The sequence below is a fragment of the Pipra filicauda genome, unplaced genomic scaffold (genome assembly GCF_003945595.2).
Source record: "Pipra filicauda isolate LSUMZ 115617 unplaced genomic scaffold, ASM394559v2 scaffold79_size2787110_pilon, whole genome shotgun sequence".
In the NCBI taxonomy this organism is placed as follows: Eukaryota; Metazoa; Chordata; class Aves; order Passeriformes; family Pipridae; genus Pipra; species Pipra filicauda.
In genome coordinates, this window is record NW_024104975.1 from 2,248,658 (window position 1) to 2,270,516 (window position 21,859).

The 21,859-nt window shown below is 39.2% G+C and overlaps 1 long non-coding RNA gene across 1 annotated transcript; it reads right to left on the bottom strand.

The window, feature by feature from the left end:
• Window positions 1–289: 289 nt before the first annotated feature.
• On the bottom strand, window positions 290–21,043 carry LOC113994115. Its single transcript, XR_005566752.1, has 4 exons — window positions 20,836–21,043; window positions 15,052–15,291; window positions 3,585–3,702; window positions 290–404 (listed from the first exon to the last, which is right to left on the bottom strand). It is a non-coding gene; the product is annotated as an uncharacterized LOC113994115 (long non-coding RNA).
• Between the last annotated feature and the right edge of the window lie 816 nt (window positions 21,044–21,859).

Sequence of the window (21,859 nt, forward strand, 5' to 3'; positions counted from 1 at the left end):
TCTGAATACAGCGAGGATGATGCATTAGACACTTTCACTATTATAGACTGTCACAACAGAAAAGTCATTAATTTACAAAGAGATAAGAATATTTTGCCTCCCCTCCTTACTAGTCATTCCTTTGTCCCATTCTTGCTCCTCAAGTTGACTTAGAGAATCTCTAAACTCTTTAATTGAAGTTTTTGGAGTTTTTTTCATGAAAGATGTCCTTCTATTCCAGATAGAAAAAATTTCAAGAAAAGATACGAATACTTTTTAAGGAAATGAAAATCAAACTTTTGGAGTGTTGTGCTCCCTTTATGCCAAGCTACATGGTAAAACAGATGATCAAACACAAATTCACGTTTTCTTGTGTCACTCGGTAGCTATTCTAAAGCTGGAGACAGTTTGAGAAAAGGTAAGCCCTGAAAGAAAAATGTAAAAAAAAAAATTAACAAACTTAGCCTTTAATATATTTTACTGTACTTATTGGCAAGAAGAAAAAAACTGGCAGATAGGAAGCATGAAAATTCCTTTTTACTGCCTGATAGAACATTATGTTTTAAAATGCATGTACACCAGTTGTTTCATTTTCTAATCTTGTTCTATTTTCTGACAACGTCCTTAAGATTTGATTCCTGTACCCTTTTCCTGCATTGTGAAGCATTTTTCTTTGTGCTTACTTCAATCAAATTCAGACAAACTATTTTAAAAGCAATTTCTAGCCTGATTATGGGTGAAAAAACCCAGTCTGTATCTTGCCAAGATCATTAGAGAGAAAAAAAAGTGATTTGGCAAATCTATCATCTTTTTTTCTCTTTCTTTTTCTCTTTTTCTCTTTTTCATTAACCTCTGAGAAGCACAGAATCAAAAAGGGAAAGAAAGCACAAATATCCAGTTCTCAGTACAGGCTAGAACAATCTAGATGACAGACCTGCATCCTGACTCCAGCTATCCTCAGGCAGATTTACTCACCCAGAATCTTCAAAGAGTATCTCCTTCCCTCTCCCACTGCATTATGTGGCTCTTGGTTGGGTAAAGAGTTTGCATCACCCCTTTCACACATAGAGGCACACTCAGACTCTTACTGGGACTGTCACAGTTGTGAGTATAACCTGTAAGGCTCAATGCAATACAGCCATTCTTTTTACTAACTTTGTGTCTGTTGTACCAAATGTTCCCCTTCTACCCTTGGATCACCATCCACACTACCTTAACACCTGAGACAACTTCAGGCCATTTCCACATGGTCTTCAGCTTTTGCTCACATAGCATAAAAAAGCTTCAATAAAAGAGAAAACTGAAATTTACAGTCCTAATAAAAGTTTATTTCCTTATCAGTAGAAATAGCGACTATATTTTCAGCTGTCCAGTAAGTTACAGGCTTCCTTACTCATTAACTCAAGAAATAGACCAACACCTTTGAGCTCAGACATAGTAAATCATAAACTCTAGAGCTTCTCATCACTGCCATGTTACGTAACTTAACTCCTCTCTTCAGTCAAAGCAGCTTCCTCATTACCTGTATCCAACATTTCTTCCCCTCAGTTATCTTCTTTGTTTCTTTCCCATCAATTCCAGCCAGTATTCCTTTTTCTAAATTACCTCCTAATTTTCTAAACACCATATTCATTGTGCAGGTATGCTCTGATGACAGAACCTAAGAACATGATATAGACTGGTATCATCAAAATACATTGCATTTGTTGAAGTTTATTTTTTTAGCTAAACATGACTTGAAATGGAAAAATATGGGCTTCTAATATTTCAGTCGTCTAGACATATAGAAAAACCTTGAAGTACCATAAAAAAGTCCAGGGCAGGAGAAGGAGAAATAGGAGCACTGAGTTGGGATTGAGGGGAGAACAATTCAAGTCTCTATCGAATGTACTGTTCTTCCAGAAACTGTGCATGAATGACTGAAAAATGTCAGAAGGAATATTACACCACAAGTTACAAACAGTAGCAAATCTTGATTAATTGATAAAGAAAATTTTTCTTGTTATTGTATCTATTTGAATTCCTGCATAAATATTAAAGAAAATGGAGGTAATATTCTTAGTAGTGGGTAAAACAAGAACTGGTTAACAAGCAGTAGGAAAGAGCTCTCAAGTGTAATATTCAGTTCCCCTCACCAGCATGTTGAAGGTATATGAAAGCTCCCCAGCTATTTTACTCCATTGCTATCGGTCTACTTTTATCACCCTGCCAGAGTCAAAGAATCTCTCGATTTTTTTTTTTAAATTACAGCAATTGATTTGTCTCTTTTTCCTGTCTTTGTAGGAAAAATATGACTTATGAAGGATTTCTCTGGTTGGTTTGGGCTTTGTTATTTTTGAAAGAAAACCTCCCATTCTTCCCTCCCATTTGTTCCTCTCTGTATTCCAGAGAGACCAGAACTGAAACTAAGAAAAAAAGAGATGCTGACAGCCCTGGTCAACTACCATAATAAAGAACACCCTTGGTGGTTTCCTTACTCTGCTGGAAAAAGGGCACAAACAAAGCTTACACGCTCTTTGCAGAGACAGTGCACACAACTGAATCCCCGCAGCCACATCAGACAAAATTTATTTGTACAGCAGGAATCACATCATCAGTCTGAAGAAATAGGGATCATTTGTATCACAACAAGCAAATGAGATTACCCTATGCTAACAATCTCACCACCCAAACACAGCTCTTACATACTCTTTAATTACTGATGAGAACTCCTGATCCAATGGAAGAAGCTGTTCAACCTTCTCAGGGCACAACTAAGGGCCATAGCACTTACAAGTATTGATTCACTCTTTCTGCTTAGTGGAAACATCCACAGACAAAGAAAGGCTGCTGCTGCGCATAATCAGAATTCATTTTAGTGGGATTTCTCTTTTATATTTTCCTAGTTCAATTAGCATGTCCTGATTTCAAACTATTTTTAACAAGACATTTTTCTTCAATCAAAGGGGCAAATGCTTTTTCAAGAATGTCAGTCATCTAAATTATCCATCATTTTATAGTTTCTGACAAGCCTTGAGACACACTACTATGGAAATAAAATCTACAGCTGAATTAACTTAAACTGTTTTATAGGGGCCTGCTATTATAGTAGTGCACTGAATCTTGAAGATCACCAAAGGCTGTGGTCCTTAGCACTAGCTTTAGTTTTCGCAAGAATTATCCAGAATACATGTGGATACTGGGACCAGAATTTAACTTTTGTTTAATCTACATGAAGCTGAAAGGATTCTAAAATCATCAATGAAATTATTTTGCAGGTACGATGGTACAACTGAAACAAAAACAATTTTAGAAAAGGTAAGAAAACCCATTTTTTTTTTACAAATGGAATAAATAGGTGAATTCAAAAACACCTAGATGGCCAGGACTGTGTTTTTTGTTTTTATTAAATTGTTTTGAACATAAAATAGCAAGAACATCTAATTTCTCAAATTCAGGCTCTCCTGACAGTGCAAAACTACCACTCCCAGCCCAGATTTCTTGTTTGGCTGATGGTTACTGATCTTGACACTTGCTGGTACTCTGTGTTGTGAATAATTCAGGGATGCTGAGTTGTTCAGTGACAAACTCTGGAGGGTAAAATGAGATCTGACATTGCTGCTTACCTGTTTGTGCTTCAAAGCAGAATTAATAAGCAGAATTTCTCTGTTAGCCTCAGGATTACTGAGAAGAGATCTGAATCAAAATGCCTCATAAACACTCCCAGTGTTTGCTCCACTGCAGCTGAAAGGAAGACAGCAAAGGTCTTTGCCCAACATCATGCAGAAATTTAAAGTTACTATCTGATTGCTGTAAATTAAGCATTTGGATGAATCTAGAACAATCCTATTTGCTTTCTAAGCCACTGAATTAGAAAAAAAATAATCTTTTTCTCTGGAAAAGAATGAACTGAAGGTTACAGCTGCTTTCTGCTAGATCCAGCTATGCCACCGTAGAAGAGAATGCTTACCGTGTTTTGCTCCACCCTTTGATGGAGTCAAAAACATCTACAGATATGTCAGCTGAACCCTTCAACACTTCTTTATTTGTTCAGATAAAATCAAGTATGTCATCTTGAGCAATGGTTGAGTTGACCTGCATGATTTTACCTGAATCAGCAAACTAGAGAGCACTTTCAGCACCTACACTAAAGAAAGCTGATAGAGCGCAGTTAAGCTCCAAAATGGATATGGTCTCCTTAGGCTGAGAGCATCTGGAGAAGAGGAATCTTGGTTTACATCTGATGTGGCTGTGGAAAATCAGTTGTGTGCACCAGTGCTGCATCCTGACCCCATCCTACATTGGGCTCTTCTTCCACTAAGGTTAAAAAGACCCTAGAGTGTGTTCTTTACAATGTTACTTGACCTTAGAAACATCAGCAGAAATACCAGAGCAACCAAGCACAGCTGAGGTCAGTAACTTCTTCCACACATGTAGCTGGATCCAGAAAATAATGTCTATGAAGGGCCTTGAACCAAATGCCAAGAGCCTGTAGTCCAATCTGAGAGTATGCTGCCAGGCCACTGGTGGAGTTTTTCTGGGGCAGAGTTACAGTTCTCAGGACACACAAAGGGCTTTTGCAAAGAAAAGTTTGTCATTAAATGAGCCCTACTCAAAGAAAGTCTGTACAGCTACTGACTGATAGCACTGATCAACCATGCAGAGAGTCTGGCTGCCTGAGCCTCCAGCATTAAGGGGTTTCTTTATGTCAGTAATATTTATGTTGACTTCACATTTTTAAGGAGAGGGATTTTGGGACTGGAGTCATCAAAACACACTTAAATGAAAAAATGCAAATCCCTGTAGTGCCTTGGGTTTTGGCAACACAAAACAATTGTTTCTTCCCTTGATTTACATAACAAAGACACCAAATTCCTCTTTTCTCTAAGCTCGTGGGGAAGGTTTCCAAGGCACTTGAGGCACAGCAGTCAGATGGAGAGGCATAAGGAAGGCATTTATACTGCTAAGCTTTCTATAGCACAAGAGGGTAGACATTGTAGTAGCAGGCAATTATTTTCTTTAAATCAAAAAAAGGGGATGATAGTAAAAAGCATAAGCTTTAGAAAATCAAAATGAGGTTCTATAAACCTTAAAGTGCACCTGTGATTGGCAAGCTCTAGCAATAGCTCTCTGCTAAAGACCACTATAACTTTCCCTGAAGGGCATCAATTTATCTGCACTGAAACACTTCTCTACAGCACTAGAAACCCAGTACCATGTACAAGACTGAGAAATCTTTAGCAAGTTAGGTGTTGGCCATTAAGCTGACAAGTCTCATTTTACTACTGCAGAGGCAAATGGAGTGGCATCCAAAAAAATCCAGAATCAATAATGAGAAATAAATGTTATGTATAACCTGCATTCAGTTTTACTGATCTGCCTTTCTGTGGTTGTAAATTCCCTGCCTTTTGTATGTCAGGACACCATGAAGTATCTACAAAACATAGTTTAAAAGTTACTGGACTAACTTTGTCACTTGATATGGAAAACATTTTGATTAGGTTAAAAGTATTTTCAGTAGTAATAGTGGTGAAAAAAAATTGTCTTTACTATATAGTGCTTGCAATTATTTTATTTTCCCCCTTAATTTTTATTCCTTGGTTTGTTTCTTTTTATGACATCAGAAAAGGAGATGTTGCTACCCTTAGCTGTTTTAACACTTGCACTGTTCTTACAGACACCACTGAGCCACAGACTGAGAAGGCTGACTCTGTACTATGTGTTTATTCCCATATGCTGGAAGCTATACACTATCTTGTTAACAGAGAAAATAACCTGCTGCTGAAGAAGCACTTCTACATGCAAGATCACATGCTATTCTCTCGTTTTTTACCTTTATGAACCCTGGATTGGACCAACATGTTTTTAGTTTTGGTAAAGAGCCTAGCGCAGGTTAAGCTGGTTTACTAAGTATATTAAACTTTATGAGTTTAATGAGTTTAATTACTAGATAACTGTGGAGGAAGGATAAAACTTTTTTGAAAACTTTTGGCAAAAAACAAGCACAACTGTATCCTAATTTCTTTTTCTCACATATACACAAATGGTCTACATTTATTTATTTATTACTGTCTATCCCAAAGCTGAAAAAACTCCAGGAAATGCCCTGTACTGTCGTGCTGCCATGTAAGACTGAAAGCTCAAAGCAAATCATTAGGCTAACAAATCTCAAGGGAACTCTGGCTATAGATCAGCACTGCTGAGCTGGGCAATAGGGCTGACACTTTGCGCACCTTTTTGTGCCTACTGAGGGTTCCCATTCTTTCCTTTCCTAAATTTTCCATGCATATTTCAAATAGACGAGAAAAAAAAAACATAGTAATGGAGATTAACTAAAAAATCACCTTGTCCAATTCCCCTCTTAACTGTTGATGTGATATGATGCTAATTTTTCATGCCCAGTTGGAGCCAGCACACTCCGACACACCGGTGGAATATGTTTTCAGGTTGAAAAAATGAATTTGAGTCATACTGAGCAGTAAATATTTTATGACAAAGAACATACATAGAAAAGCCCCACACCACAAACTCAGCCAAGTGGATTTTGAATTTTCCATGTCAGAATTGAAAATTATGTTTCCTGTTCTATTTTTCACTCTGACATAGTAAAACTGGTGACCTGAAAGTCAGCTTGGTTGGTTTTTTCCCACTTCAGTTCTGACCTGTTCTGTCCTCCTAATATACCCATAAATGGGGCTGAGACCAGAGGCTCACAAGAGTGAGGAGATCAAGGAGGAGGGATCAAGTATCACTCCTGCAGCTGCAAGAGTATTGAGTTGACAAAAGTTGCTTTCCATACCTTCCTTGACCCAGATTCATCCCCAGCTCTGTCAGCTTCTGACAGCCTAGATTTGGGCAAGAACTCTGATTGTGATGGCAAAAAAAGACTCTCAGAGGCTTATTTCAAACAGTGGAACCCTGAAGAAGCCTTTATAACACAGCAATGAAATATGAAAAATTTAGATTTTAAAAATAAATTACAATTTGCTGCTTCCTGACATGAGTCAGATCTCACATCAGAAATAAGCCAACATTATGTAGTGGCAAAGTCGGGCAGGAGCTGCAGCAGATCCTTCTGCAAAAGGTAGAGCAAAGTGCTACCTATCATAAGGCCAGAACAACATTACACATGCTTGCCACTGAAAGCTCCATTAAAGCTCATCTGACACAGGGGTTTGTACTTACTTAACATATAACAAATTGCCTAAAAGCCTTTTATTTTTCATGGGTCTGTACCTGAAGTATACAAGAGTAACAACAATAATGTCCAGCCTTAATTGTTTCTCTCCAATTATTTCAAAACCACAGAATGCTGGCCTGAAGGTAGTCTTGCATGTACAGCTACATTCCTTGCTACATGTCACGGTAACATCCCACAGTCCTGTTGCTTCAGTCAGGACAATGATCAAATTAGTGTCATAAATTAAATAATTTTCTGTATTCAAGAGTAGGTGATGGCAAATATGATAACAACTGAACTTCGACCTCTTTCTCCATTTCATTTTGTTGCTTTTGTCTACTAAATTAGTCTAAAGACATCATGAAAAATGACATCGTTTCTTGAAGTGTATCTGAATAGTTGTGACTTGTGACTCTCAGAAATAGCATTAGCACATGTTCTCTTCATAAGTTCACAGTTTATGATAATATGAAAAATAAAATCATAAGAGCATATGAGAGCTACTGAAAAAAGGAAGCAAAAGCAGAAATATCAGCTTCCCATTGGTAGAAAATAAATAATGAAGAAAAAAAGACGAACTTGTAAAAGCCACTGCCTACATACTTCAGATATACCACCTGCTCCAACAATAACTTTGAGATGTCTCCATCTCTATAGGGTCTTACCCTCCAACATAGCTTCTTCTCTTCTTTCTCTGAACTATAGACTCCTTGAGACACCAAATACTTTTCCGTAAAGCATTGCATGCATATTCATGTAATATAAAATGGTGTCTACATCATTAATGGTGTCTACACCATTGTGTCTACTCAGAGGAAAATAGTCCTCAGAGGCTTAATCAACTTTATTTCAAATTCAGAAAAACTCCACAAAAGGATGAAGAACATACAATAGGATATTTTTGGAGTATTTTCTATTGTATTAAGGCACTGCGTTTTCTATTATAGAATCATAGTATTGCCAGAATTGGAAGGAACATTAAGCATCATCCAGTTCCAACACCCCTGCTGTGGGCAGGAACACCTTTCACTAGACCAAGTTGCTCAGAGCTCCATCCAAACTGGTCTTGGACACTTTCAGGGAACGGGCATTCACAACTTCTTTGGCAAACTGTTCCAGTGTCTCACCACCCTCACAGTAAAGAATCTCTTCTTGCTATCTAGTCTAAACCTACTCTTTCAGTTTGAAGCCATTCCACCTTGATCTGTCACTACATCCTCTTGTCAATAGTATATCTCCATCTTTCTTATAGGCTCCCCTCAGGTACTGGAAGGCTGCAATTAGGTCACCCTGAAACCTCTTTTCCCGGCTGAACACTTCCAATTCTCTAGTCTCTCATGTGTTGGTTCTTTTCCCTGTAACACCATATATACATCCCATCTTACAGACTTCGACTGAAATTACAAGAAAGGTCTCATAATGCAAAGACTTCACAGAAAACTCAGTTGAACCAAAAAAAAACCAAACAAGCTGGACTTTGGATATTTATCCTGATATGAACTTGCTTTAAACGGTTTGATATTTTCTCATTCAAGGTACTACCTTAGAATAGGATTTTCTAATAATTTCAGTTTATCTTCAGTTCCAGGAAAAAACAAGTGCTATTTTCTTCTATATGTTCTTTAATACATGGCTTCTGTATTGAATATATGAAAAATGTTTGTAAATCTCAACTACTCGTGAATTTGTATTTTAGAGATGTATAGCAAGAAAATAAAGGATGGGTGACTGTAGAGAGCCAGAGTAATCCCAGCATTTCCCACTGGCCTAAAGAAGATGTTTCTCAGATATTTCTATTTGCTTGAGCACAGCCATGTCAACAGGAACATTATGAAACTCCAGTTCTTTGAGGTTGTCCTACATTGCACAAGAGGTTCACCTGCTGATGCCTTCTGAGAAGGTCATCACACATAACTGCATTAGCTGAATGGTTGTAGCAGACCTAGATTCTGTCCAAATTTCCCATGTAGAACTGTGGCACAGTATACCTTCCCTGCACACTGACAGATGTGAGAAATTAAGGTATATTATTACGTCAACTTTCTAAATTTTATCTCTAGGTAATTTTCACAGATAAACTACTTTTCTGCCTTCTCCCTCCATGTTAGCCTTTTTATAATCTCTTTCGGTGCTGATTTTCAGTAGTTGTACTTATGATGCCATATCCAACATAGGCAAAACAGATCATCGGTTGTGATCAACAGACTCATGTCCCTTGGTCAGCACCTGTTCTGCCTAGTGTCTTGAACTGGCTCCGAGATGAGTTTTATGTTCCAAGAATAAATCCTTGACATGGAGTACATCCAATTTCCTAGAAATGCTGATACTTAGTTGTACTGTATATGCAGCCTGGGACTGGTGACAGCCAAGCAGGCAGATGACCTTTCTACTGATAATTGTCTTTAAATAAAATTAAAACCTCAGCCAGCTATAAATTGGCTTAAATTTTTAAAAGTCACTTTCAAGCTTGGTTGACAGTTCTAGCTGGAGACTAAACACTTTCATCCACTGGTTAAGTATAATGTAGCCAGTTGCAATGTTGTCTCTCCAGTGAGATGGGTCCAATTCTGTAGATGACAGAGGAGTTCACAACCTCTAGTTTATTCTGTCTGGTCTCTCAGGTGACAGTATCAGCTAGGGCACCAGTAGTGATATCTTCTGCTACCTTCTAGTAGCTCAAAAAGAATTGAACAATGAGGACTAGTGACCTGGACAGCACTTGAACTAGAACTGTATGTTGTACAAAGAGTCTCCACAGCTGCAAGAAGTTCCTTGTTCTACTTACAGCTAAAAACAATCTTTCCTACACATAAACTTGAAAGTTTATCTGAGTTGCACATTGTCCTGATTTTTCCTCATGTTGGCTACAAAAACAGCTGCCTTCAAATAAGATATGTGAGAGGATTTCAATTCAAAAAGATGCTGACCAGCCTCACTGTCCTCATAAAAAGTTTTGCCACTTCTTCCTTCACCGTCCTGTAGTTCACAGGAAGTGAATGAAAATAAAATTACAAAGAACATCAAAGGAAGAACTGAACAATAGCCCTGATTTTGAAAGTTATTCCAAGGTCAGAATAGGTATAACCTAAGCTTTATCCAGAAAACAACATTCCAGGACAAGAAGATGCCAAAGATGCTTTTTGCAGTTTTATCTCATAGTTGCTTGTCATGCTTCTGAAACAAGAGAGAATACTTGATAAAATATGTGCTCTTGTAGACAATTTGTTCTGGGTCTGGCTAAATAATAGGTGAGAGTGTTATTTTCAACAGTGACAATTACGTCTCTTCAATAATAGCACTCTGTTGATTTTAAAACTTTTGAATGATGGATTACTGGTGTGATCTCTGATTCAGAAAGAACTGTATAATCCCCTTGCTGTGCTGCAAAGTGCCCCAGCAGCACTACCCTGATGAAGTCCTGCAGGTATGATCTGAGACAGCACACGCTGTGCTGCCAGGCGTTCTTGGGGCTTAAGGTACTCCAAGGATACAACTACCTGTCTAGCAATAGTTGGATTCAATGCCAAAAGATTTCTTTACTATCACTCATATGTGCTGAAACAGCACACATAGCAAGAGTTCCCAGAAAAATCAACTACCATTAAAAAAAAAAAGAAAAGGCACACATTAAGAGAGAGATTTCTCTGGCACAATTCAGAGCTACTCTCTTGACATAAAAGTGCAATATCAGATAAGGATCTGGCCCATCCAATTTGAATTCTTTAGTATATGCATTCTTTAAAAATAAATAATTGAACTGTCAGTTCCATCTAACTACCTCATTACTGTTCTTTCGTTTCCTGTCAGCACCACAAAAATAGTTAGAAGAAGGGGTTTGCATAAGGAGAGAGCTCACAAGGGAAAGAGCAGGTTGTTATACAGAAAAGGGAGAGCATGTAAAATAGCAGGCAGCACAGAGATGAGTGCAGGGGAAGCAGACCAGTGGGCCAGTCAGTACTGAGGTACAGGATGAAACAGCAGAAAAGTAAACTATACCTGGGGAAATGTGGCTTGGAAGGTGTTAAGAGTGTACTATTTAAGTAGTTTAAGTTAAAAGGGACATTATGTACCAAGGAAAGACAAATTTCATGTTCCCTGTGTCCTCTGAGTGTAAAAAGGTCCCTAACAAGCCAATTCTCAACAGTGGAAGGAGACTACATTAATGCATCCCTTCCAACCCAGTATTATCACATCTAGAGATCTCCTCTGTGCCACTAGCAGAAAAAACCTCACAGGCAGTATTCTTTCATTGAAAGCAGCACTGAAAACTACCCACTTGGCAACTAATGAATAGATCCTTATTTTCCTGCCTTTCTTACGCTACAGGCTGTGAGACTGTCTGATCATCTGAATTTCAGAGCAGTTGTGCATAGAAAAAGAAGACAGCCTAAAGCTGCAATACCTGCCTGCCTGTACTAGTAGTCGCAGTAATTCCTTATAGTACTCCCACCATGCTGATAGGGAGGGCAGTGATGTCCCCCTTCTCTTTTCAAAGGAGAACAGTCAGCACCAGAAGTCAGCCGGAGGTGTCAGTGTGAGAGGACTTCAGAGTTCAATGCTCAGCTCCTGCTGAACCCTCGTCTGACCTCTGATGCTGCTGTATGTTCAGAGGATAGTTGGGGAGACACAGAACATGTGAATGACAAACGAAACGGGAACCACTCACGCTAACCAACTACTGTCCTTTGCCTTCTAGTAGAAGAGCATTTATATCTGTCCTTTGCTCTACAAGGGCAGCGGATTCATATATTTTTAATAATGAAAAAATATCTTTAAAACTATTTTGCAGACCTTATAGCCACATCACTACTGCACAGTGAAATGCAGTCCCTTCTGACACTAAGCAGCATTACAATGGCTTTGCCTTACACTGAGTAAGTGCCAACTATTGGGTTCACTGCACTAAAATCAGTATAGCATGTGGGTAACTGTAGACATTGAAACAACCAGTCAGCTGCAAAATTTGCTCATCTTGTGTGGATGTGTACAAAGTTTATGTATGTATGCAAATCAAGCTATCACAAGAATAGATGTCAAAATAAACAGTGGAAATATAATTGATCATACAACAACAGCAAATCTTTTTTCTCTCCTCATAAGTGCTGATTACAACAGTAACTATTAAATATATAAGATGCATGACTGTATCTTGATTTGATAACAGCATTTCTCTGCATTTTGAGAGCTTAAAAAATGGAGTAGTAACTCAATTATGTATGTTTATGAGCCTAATATAATTGATTTTCTGACCAGCAAGGATACCAGTGGGAATTATCTTGGTCCAAAGAAATCAGTGAATAATGACACAAAGTCCTGTTTTGGCAGAAGCACCATAAAGATGTCTTACATAAAAGTCCATAATCTAGCCAGCCTCAGAAATCCAAGCTGAAATCCAAATATATCAAGTTGATAACAACTGTTCCAGTACCACACGATAACACATGGTTCTTATATAGTGTTATTGCACAATGTTTTCATATGTAGCTTGTTTCTGTCTACATTGTCAATAATCAAATTGTAACGAGTGACAACCATACTACTTGACTGAATAAAACCTTGTCTTTCTAGGGCTGGATTTCTGAAAATGATGACTGCAAATGAGAATCTAACGCTTACTGCCATTCAGCTCTTCTGAAATTGTCAGTATGTGCCTGCATAAGCAAGGACCTCCAAGGGGTTTCATGGTGCAACTCATATGCCAAATGCTCAGAATCATCCCTCTTCAGTATGTCTTCATGGGGAGGGTTCTTGGGAAACATCTATTTAAATAGTCAGGAAAAAATGGATAGAAGGGGATGGATAGAATATCTCAAGCATAAATCACTGTACTCCATATACAAGCACTTTCACTGTAGTACTTTTGGACTATGTTATTCTCCACCTTAACTGCCCATATAAATTGCATTTTCAGCTTTCAGCAGAACTGTGTAAAGAAACATTTGTTTGTCTCATATGGTTCTTCACCCTTTTCCAAAAATTTTCTTTTCCCCACAATCACACCAGGAACTCGCTTTCTGTTAACTGCTCAGTAAAAGAGAGTGCCTCGGGGCTTTATTAAGTAGGATTTCTGAGAGACTGAACTATGTGTAACCTAAATTGGCTTCATAAGTGGTTTCTGGAGGGCATAGTGCAGTATTTATACGCATAATCGCCTTTCACCTTGATGTTAATTATATACTTTGCCATTCAAAATAAGTCATGGCCATGAGCTGAAGCATTTGTAAAGTAAATTCAACACTCCTAAAAATTCCTTTTCTTTTTACCCCCAATCTCTAGTGTGGCCTGAGCAGAAAACAACCATTGGTCTCAAAAAGGAGGGCAGAAAATTTTCACCTCTCTAGGTTGCTTTGTTATAAAATAGAAATATAATCCACAGTCTTTTTTCTCCAAATATGATAATAAAAGGGCCTTGCTGGTTAACGACAATTTGAAGAGCTATAAGTGCCTCAGGGTCTCATAAAACACATTTTAGCTAGGAAAAAAATTACATAATACGTCATTTTTGCATTTCATTTTCTACTTTTTCTTCCCTTTTCTAAATCAATGATATTTATACAAAAACAGGATCTTTATTTCTGATCTGTGTTCTACTCCACTGAAGTCAATATGCCAGATTTTTGAGAATGAATTTTTTCTGCTGGGGTTTGTTATGTGCTGCTTAAGTGAGGACAATACGAACCCAGCAAAGATCACCATGATCCAGAAAGCAAAGTCTGACCTAAAGAAATGGCATCCAGAATTCACTGATTGCCAACAGCAAATAATTATGAGTTTGGAAGGGCCTGTTCCAGAGCTGGCCAGTTTTAAAGAACTGGCTCAGCTGAGACAAAAGTACTAGATTTCACAAGCACATTTTGGAGGCATTTAAGAAAAATCATAAAAAATATGCTTTGCAAAATAAAAATATAGAGATGTTTTGGTTTAAATTGGTATCTGCCAGCGTGTTGACAGTCCTTTGAAGACTCAGTACAAAGAGGTAATTCAGGTTTTTTCCTGTCATTTCAGGCTTTGAAACTACCCTGCTCACTTTCTACTGAATAGCCCATCTCTGCCCCTCAGTAGTCCCTCTGGGGCACTGCCTCTGAATCTAGGCTGTGCTCACTTCTAAATTGCCTCCTACTTCAAACATCAAAATTCTGTGTGAACAATTCCCTGTTTCTCATTTGACCGAGATCTCCATTTTTGCTCTCTTTTCCATTCACCATTTTGTTTGCCTGATACCTAAATGCTAATCAAGTCCTCAGTGTTCCTCTGTAAGCCCACCAAAAAAAACCCAAACTAAAATATAAAAATAAATGTGTGTAGCCTCAGAAAAAGGCATGACAGAATTATGGAAGACAAAACCATTGAAAGGTTCAGTATCTGGGACAGTATTTTGGGGAAGTTTTTATGTTTTCTTCTAAACCACTGCTGATGGATCATGTTAAATCAGACTGTTGAGAAAAATAATACTTTGATCTGAGCCAGTAGGGTTGTTCTTAGGCACCACCTGTACAATACCTCCATTCTCTGTTTACTCCCTTATGTTTCTTTACAGAAGCTAAGCCTAAGATTCTTGCAGAATAATTTTGTTGATATCTGTCATACTCTATAAACTAAGTGCTATTTCATAAGCCTGCAACATCATCCCTTTGTGTCATACTGGATAGTAGCTACAAGTATAATAGATCACATTAATACTAAAAATATCATTATGAAGCACTTTCTTTAAGATTACAGTACTAAAGTTTAGATAAAGAATTTCTCACCTCCTTCAGGATATTAACTGCAGACAGAAAAGAATGATGATGGCATTGACTAAGCACACAGTAGAATAAAAAAAAATTAAGGAAATTAAGTCTCCTCTAAGCCATTATTTTTACTGATAAAGTTTAATTTTGCCTTTATAGACTGCAGTTTAAGTCTTCACTCACCTCTAGAAAGTACCAGAGTCCTCCTGTACTCAGCACTGGTGAGACTGCACCTCAACTCCAGTGTTGAGTTTTGGATCACTGACAACAGGACATGGAGGTTCTCGAGCATGTCCAAAAAAGGGCCACAAAGCTGGTGAGGTGTCTGTAGCACAAGTCAACTGGGGAGCAGCTGAGGCAGCTAGGACTGTTCAGCCTAGGTAAAAGGAGGCTCAGGGGAGACCTTGTTCTCTCCACAACTACCTGAAAGGAAATTGTAGCAGTGTGGGGGTAAGTCACTTCTCCCAAGTAACAAGTGTTAGGACAGGAGAAAATGGCCTCAAGTTGTGCCAATAGGAGTTTGGATATTGGGAAAAAATTTGTTCACTGAAAGGCTGGTCAGGCATTCAGATAGGCTGACCAGGGAAGCAGTGGGATAACCATCCCTGGAAGTGTTCAAAGGGCAGGTGCATATAGCACTTGCTATATGGGGACATGCTTTAGTGATCAGTGCAGTGGTGCTGAGTAAACAATTGGACTCAATGATCATAGTGGTCATTTTCAACCTTAATGATCCTATAATTCTATGAAAGACATCTTCAGTTTTCAGTTCAAACTAGTCCTAATCCAAAATCCTCTGTGAGATGCTTAAATATTTCGATGGTTCTGTCTTTGTAGCATTTCAAGTTACTCATGTTGCTTGAAAACACACATAGTACTAAACTGTCAATGCTGAGAATGTCCATGAACATTTTGAGGTGTTTTGAAAGAAGATGAAAAATTCTCCACTACCAATCATTAGAACAGTTGTTATAGTCTACTCTTATTTCCTTTCAAATTTCAGTGAATTCTATGTCCTTTCTTAGGAAAAGGTGTGAACACCTTTACCCAGCTGATCATTTTTCTGGCACTTTGGAAAACATCTTATGCCCCATTATTAATAATCTTTTTGAAGTGCATCTGTTTGCCAGTAGTTTGTTCCCTTCTATTTTCAAATTGTCAAATAACAGCTGGGGAGTCTTATATGCAGCAGCTGATTCAAATGCAGTATTATGTTCAGGTTGCACTATTGTACTTCAAGGCATCACTCTGATTGCTCTGGCAGTCAACTTTTCCAGGCCTTGCCATAAAATCTGCTAGCTTATAGCATGTGGTAAGCATGACTCTAAGCCAGTTTTGTAACATGGTGTTTTAAGTATATAAATCAGCAACCATCAAGAATAATGATTCAAGCTATCAGGTTTCTACAACAGTGATGCAATTTATTAAACTGCTCACTGTTACTTGCAAAACAAGCAAAGTTGAGCTGAGATAAATAAGTTTTAAAATGTCATCATGAGGAATAGTATCTGAAAGAGCTAAATTGCTCATAGTAATGAACAAAATGAACAGACAGCATTAAAAAGTCACAAGGAGACAGACCTTCACCTCAGTGCAGAGTTGTAGCACCACTAACTACTGGATATCACATTCTTAAGGTATCTTAAGAGATACATTACTTATACCGAAACATTTTTAAGTAACCTTTATTTGGAAAGTATTTTACAGAAATGAATAATGCATGTAATGAAGCATTAGTGCAACAAATACATCCTAACCAACCTGTAACTGAAAAAGAAGGAAGAAGGTAATAAATTACTTGGAAAATGCTTAAATGTCTACATGAGAAAGATCTGATGCAGTTGTGACTGCCTACATCCCACAGTGACAAAAGGGGTTTGTGCAACTAAAGATGAGAGAGATATTGATTCCTCAGTATCTAGTAGTATTAGCTGTAGCAAATTATTTAACACATTTCCCATTAACTACACCAGGCAAAGGTTATAGCTGCAGCAAATTATTTTGGTAGTCAGTCTTAAGAGAAACTTTGCTCCAAAGAATAAGAAAACATAAATGAATCAATATTTTCACCACAGCTGGCTGAAGTATAGATAAAAGCCCTATCATTACATTCACCAGCTTATTCTGTCATTAAATACACCTAGATTAATATGAATACTAAGACAACTATGACATGGAAAGTAGTAACAGAAACCAATCCCACACTGATACAAGAACACCCTTTTAATTTCATTCTTTTGTCCACTTCAAGCTTAAGCCTCCAAAAAGATAGTATTGGTCACAGCATTAATCAAATATACCAGAAACATTCATTATTAATCATAAAGCAGTGTCTAGTTTCAGGGGTTTACTATCACATCTCATGTACTTCAAAAATTATATGTCTTTTTCCATTTTGATCCCATTAAATTGACTGAGAGTCTTTCCATAGCCTGCCTTAGTCCTGAGTGGGGTTCACAGACTCTCCAATAAAGGAATTCAAGTAAAAGCAACACAAATAACGAAGGGGTTTATGCAGCAAGTATATGAAATCTATAAAAGCTAAGTGAGCTGCCATTAGGTACAGGTCTGGCTTATTATGCTTATTTTGGCAAAATGAGAGCTATCTCCAAAAACGAGGAGTCAGAATTCTCTCTGTTCTTCTTCCCAGTCGACAGAATTTCCAGCTCTATGAGAAAAGTTTAGTTCTCATAGGCCATTTGGCCCCTGTTCTCCTGCTCAGAACATTAGCTGGCCTGCAAATTAAAACATTTCCTCCCACAGGGTGCATGTCCCACTAAAGCTACATTGACACCAAATGGTACAATCACCATGGGGAAATGATCAAAGTCTACTGATATACTCACACATTTGTGGATATCACTTACTCTTGCTCCTTGAGCAAAAACCTCTTGTAACACTAACTACATTAAGCTTTCAATGTTATTGAAACATAAAAAGACAAACTTTACTGTTCAATTACAGTATCACAGGTAGTAATTCTAATGTTACAAAATCTTGTAAAAAAAAAACAAAATCCAATGGCCCCTTTCACATAAACCACTAAAAACACATTGGATGCTTTTGCTTGCATCCAGCTATTTCACTTCCACTGAGCTATTCCCTAACTGATTGGGATTGAGATAAGTTTCCAGGTATTAAGAAACTGCTGTCTCCCACCACCATAACAGGAACGTTTTCAAAACTTCTGATCGGCATTTCTGTTCTTCCTCTAGTTATGAGAAGAAAAACTTATCTAAATCTACTGATGACATCACAGCTCAATTTTTATGAAAGAAAATTGAAAAAAACTCAGTAAGCATACCAAGAATTAGTTGACTGTTCATCAACATTTATGAAATAACAAGTAAGGACAAGGACAGAATAAAAATAAACAAATGTTACTGATAAGAGAACTCACTCCATCATCCTTTTGATGATTCCATCCCCATGAAACTTTTACTATGCCTTCAGTTCAGTGCAACAAAAAGAGAAAAGTAAACACTTTGTAGTTATTAACCAAGAGGTTAAAATAATCAAAATTTAAAGAACCTAAGCTCTGATCAAAACTTTCACATGTCCTACTTAAAACTTTAGTTCAATCATACCTGACATCATCTACCAAAAAAATGAGGAATTAAATATGTTAGGACTTCAATTTAACCATACAGAATCACAGAATATTCTGAGTTGGAAGGGACCCATAAGGATCATCAAGGTCCAACTTCTAGATCTGCATAGAATCATCCACAAGAATCCCACCATGGGCCTGAGAGCATTGTTCAAACTCTTCTTGTACTCCGACAGGCTTGGTGCTATGATCACTTCTCTGGGGAGCCTGTTCCAGTGCCCAACTACCCTCCGGGTGAAGAACTTTTTCCTAATATGTAACCTAATCCTCTCCTGACACAGCTTCAGGCCATTCAGGAAACTCTCTAATAGCTGAATATCTTTCTTATATTGTGGTGCCCAAAACTACACAAAATTCAAGGTGAGGCCACACCCCAGTGCAGAGCACAGTGGGACAATCCCCTCCCTCGACCAGCTGGTGATGCTTTACCTGATGCCCCCAGGACATGGTTGGCCCTCCTGGCTGCCAGGGCACTGCTGACTCATCTTCAACTTGCCGTAGACTAGGACCCCCAGGTCCCTTTCCATGGTACTGCTTTCCAGCATCTCATTCCCCAGTCTGTATGTACATCCCAGGTTACCCCAACCCAGGTGCAGAATCCGGCACCTTCCCTTGTTGAACTTCATATGGTTGGTGATTGTCCAGTCCTCTAATTTGTTGGGGTCTCTCTACAGGGCCTCTTTCCCTTGGAGGGAGTCAACAGCTTTTCCCAAGTTTGTATAATCTGCAAAGTTACTTACTATCCCTTCCAGTTCTGTGTCCAAGTAATTTTTGAAGCTGTTGAAGAGCACAAGGCCTAAGATGGAGCCCTGTGGAACCCCTCTAGTGACAGGTCACGAGTCTGATGTTCCCCTCTGTGCTTGACCCGTGAGCCAATTGCTCACCCACCACCTGACGTGTTTATCCAGCTGTATCCCGGACATTTTGTAAAGAAGGATCCTGTGAGACACAGTATCAAAATCTTTACTGAAATCCAAAAAGATTACATCAACTGACTTCCCTTGATCAGCTGGGTAGGTTACCTTGTCATAAAAGGAAATCAGGTTTGATAACAGGACTTTCCTCCCATGAAGCCATGCTGGCTGTGACTGCGTTGTGTTTAGGTGGTTTTCAGTACCTCCCAGAATAATCTTCTCCATAACTTTACTAGGAACTGAAGTGAGATTAACAAGCCTGTAGTTTCCAGGGTCATCCTTCTTGCCCTTTTTGAAAACTGGGACAATGCTAGCCAGCTTCCAGTCAACTGGGACCGCTCCAGATTCCCAAGACTATTAAAAAAATAGTTGAAAGAGGCCTCAATCTCACAAACATCCATAAGCACTAATTCATAGTATCTCCATTAAGTCAGTCTTTAACTACAACTGAGAAAAACTAATGCCAAAACAAATCAAACTGTTTTGCTACACTTACAGGGAGTTGCTGGCAGACCTTGGAATGCAGAAACCTCGTCTGCTCTTGAATCATGAGGCCAAACTCACACATAGCACCAGGGAAGGCACTGTAGTTGCAGTATTTTACAGTACTATCACTATAATTACTTTGTGTCTCTCCTGTCTAAGATAAGAAGAAATAAAAAATAACACTAGGATGAAAAGTAGACCTCATCTACTTCTCAGAGAGCTTTTCTTCAAGTGCAAATACCAAATATCCTGAAGACAGTTTTCAGAAGCTCCTTTAGGTCTTCCACAGAATTTTTCCCCTATAAATGATAATACACACTTGAGCAGAAGCAATGTTTCTACCAACACTTATAAGCTGATTATAAGCCACCATTCTATGAAGTTTGAAGCATATCAGGTTATTTTATTTTCATGGACTAATTTCCGTCAGTAAACACTGCAAGTGACTAGTTTGTATTTATTTATTGAGTATCATTCAAGGACTTTTAGGGTCTTTTAAGCCTATGCTACCACAATAGTAACAGCTTCTGGTTTGAATAAAATGATACAAAAGTATAAAATAAGACAGAAGGTTAAATTGCCCGCACATGGTTGTAGTGATGCAAGGCCAGTGCAGCCATGGATAATGTCTTTAAGACTACATGAGAGAAACAGTCCTGCAGAGCCCAGGACAGGAGAAAAGGAGGGGAGGAGGTGTTCCAGGTATAGCAGCAGTTTCCTCTGCAGACACTGGGGAACATGATGCTTTAGCAGGCTCTCACCCTTCATCCCATTTTGTGCCATTGCGGAGCAGATATTCCCCTACACCCCTTAGGCATCCACAGTGGAGCTGGGTCATACTTTAACCACGGCCAGAAACAAAGCACTTCAAAGACACTCCCTCACTGCTGGAGTAAAATTGAGAACACTCATTACTTGAGATAAAAGGTAGTTTACGAGAAAAAGCAAAAGCCCTACATGCAATCAAAGCTGGAAACGCCATCACTGACACCACTGCCACCACTGCAGTGGGCTTCTCTGCCTGTGTATTGCCTCCCGCACTGCCAGAGAGCCCGGCCGCTCCTCTCACTTCTCCTGTGTCAAGTCGGTGTCCAGCAGACCCACTGGCACATGCTGGTGGTGAAGCAAGGCCCCTGAAGACACAGCTGCCCACTTCATGTGGGCTGGGGTTGGCCAGTAGCCACGGAGCCCATGGGTGGCCAGCGTGGCCATGCAGCCATTGTGACAACACTGGTGAGGTTGGCTCTGTAAAGCCCCTGTGTCACAAAGGGCTCCACCCTGGTACCCCCTATAAAAGCAGAGCAGCCACACACGCCGCTCAGCCAGCACCACCATGGCCGGCTACAGACGGAGGAGGGGCAGGGCTCGCCGGAGCAGGAGCAGGAGCCAGCCAAACCTGCACAAGACGCGTCGCGCCGGCCAGAGCCGCTCCCGCCGCCGGAACACGCGGATGAGGGGCCATGCCGGTTATGCTGGCCAAGATGAAACAGGCAGCCCCCCCACTGGCAGGCGCCGGCCCCCAAATAGGAGACGCAGACGCCGTCCCGTAGAGGAGGAGGAGCCGGAGGAGCCTGAAGAGCTCATAGACTTCGAGTTTTAGAGCCAGAGCCTCCGAGACCACCAGCCACCACACGGGTACGGCTACAACAATAAAGCATAGAAAGCTTGCATAATGGCTGTGGGTCTCTCTGGTGCGCCTGCGTGGCAGCCACGGGTCTCTTGGGGTCCACCCGGGTCCCGGGATCATGGGTGGCTGTTGCGACTCGCCTCAGAAGAGGAGGGTAACCCAGGTTCTTATCAGTAAATCCCTTAATTAGAGTAAAACGACACTGAGTAATCAGTGTTTATAAACATTTATATGTAAGGTTTATTTTGGAACAGTTTTGTTTCAAAGCTAAACAGGTATGTTGCCATTTTCAATGTTATCATCTATAGCAATACAGCAATATTAGAGTATCTATAGCAATATAGCAATATTAAA